Genomic DNA, 2,312 nt, shown 5'->3' on the forward strand with positions numbered 1-2,312 from the left:
GTTGGATGAAATAAATGGTTGTTTGTAGGATGGAAAATCTGAAATTTTAAGGGAAATGCTGTCAAAATTTTAAGTCTATGTGATTTCTGGGTTTTGGATTACTTTGAGTGGAAATGAGTGACTTTGGGGGTTGTCCAAACCTGTGGCACTAAGTATTTCTTAGTTTCATTTCTAAGTTCTACTTCGCCTCGCATTAGTCGTTTCTTGATTAGGTTTATGACTCGTGTGCGAGTCTCAATTGTGTTTCTTGATTGTTATAGGACGTGCTGGTGATTCAAGGCATACGTCGCGCGGAAATTTGTGACCTTGCTTTGCTTGAATCGGTAAGTGTACTACTCACGTGATTGTCATTTCATGGCTTTATTGTACTTGACATTTATGACTGGACTATTGTGATTACTGCTTATGCTAGATGAGACGAGGGTGTGCTTAATCACTCTTGTACTCTACGGCTTATTTGACTGTTCACTGTATCACTTAGAACTTTCTTAATTGTACTTGAACTGATGTCGTTTGGACTTGTATCCAACGACCTTTACTGATAATTGTGAGCTCAACCTCATTGGTAGTCACTTGAATCAAACCAGTAAGGGCTTGGTCGAGGAAAAGTGACAAGCCATGGGGACTGTCTTTGGGAATCTTTGGGTATGAGACTCTTGATTCAGGTATACTCGAGTATTACCATTTCTGTTCTGCTTGGTGCTCGGGCCCGGTAAGTGACAAGCCTTGAATTGTTTTTGTTTACTTTTCTTAATCGAATTGTTAATTACTTGAATACTACTATTTTACTTGATAAATTGTAATTGCTACTTGGATTATGTGCTTGCATGTGTGTTTCTTGGCCTCACTGAGTATTGGCTCATCCCATTAGTTTGTTTTTCCTTAATAGTAAGGGAAAACCTCAAGATACAATGCCACTTACTCCTATTTCGGGTCCTTAGATCTCAAGTTCCATACTATGCTATCTTCAATAGGTTTGATAAAAAAGAATCGATAACTTTTTCTCCCCAATAGTGCCTTTTACTATTGTCAATTAGGGCGGTCATTCTAAGTTTGCCAAGAGGTAGCATACAATATTAAAATCCAAACCCCTTTTCTCTGAAACTTCCATACCTAATCCAAACTCTCAACCTTGGAGGGATAGGAATCAAGCTGATAGGCAACAGTAGTTATTCTAGGGCCAAACCTATCACAAGAGAAATACATAGGTAGTTGTAATTAGACTACATCAAAAATAAACACAAAACAAGGCCACACATTCATTGGAGCAATTAAACAGGTCTGCAGTGCTAACACCTTAAACATTTACGGCAACCATCAGATTTCAAATCTAGCTTCCATCTATATAAACCCTAACCAGACATTTACAAGACTAGTCCATGATAGCACTTATTCATCCTCTCCCATCAATTGGTTTAATTCCTAGATCAAATAGTAGAATCTTCCGCATCTTGACTTGTGCCATCAACATTTACATCAAATTCAATTGGAATATTGACCATCATCCTAATGCTCTTAACTCTTTAGTACTCGGGTATAGGAATTCGAAATAAGATAATTCACAACTCGAGTTGGCCAGTCCCAAGAATAAATCATCTATATTTAAGATTCCTACTTGACATTCATATCTATCAGGTACAGGAATTACCTTGGAGGATTAGTGTATAAGTGTAACAAACAAGAGAGAAAGTGGTAGTACAATGCACTATTTCACTACTATTGAGAGTTGACTTTTGCATCAACTTAAAGTTACCTTTCCTTCAGTCTTCCTCCACAAGATTCACAACACAAACACTTTCTCACTCTCTCTCATTCGGCCGATCCAAGGAAAGAAAAGGGGAAGAGAAAAAAAATTCAATCCTTGCTCCAATCTTGCTTGTTTTTCGTCCTCCAACCCACAAATCATTTGGAATTTCACTCTAGCTAGAAGAAAGGAGCAACCTTGTGGAGTTTCTTAGTGAAGTAGTAGTGGAAAGACTTGCCTTCATCTAGGGTTTAAGAGCTCTAAGAGGTAACAACTTCATCCCTCTTTATCCTTTCAATTTTTACAAAGTTTAGTGGTTGGATTTCTTGGGTTTGAAACCCTAATCAAGATTCTAGGCTAGTGGACTTGAGGAAACTTTTATCTTGCTTTATATCCTAAGCTAGTGGTCTTGAGGTGACCTATGAGGTAGCGGACTTGAGGTTATTGCTTGATTATTTTTGTTTATGTGAATTATAGCTTGATATTGGCTTGATAGTGGAGAGAAATTAGAAGAAAACCATGAGAAAGAGCTAAACAAGATTTCTGTTTTGTTGCCTTGCTTGGATTT

The sequence above is a fragment of the Coffea arabica genome, chromosome 1c, assembly GCF_036785885.1.
Source record: "Coffea arabica cultivar ET-39 chromosome 1c, Coffea Arabica ET-39 HiFi, whole genome shotgun sequence".
In the NCBI taxonomy this organism is placed as follows: Eukaryota; Viridiplantae; Streptophyta; class Magnoliopsida; order Gentianales; family Rubiaceae; genus Coffea; species Coffea arabica.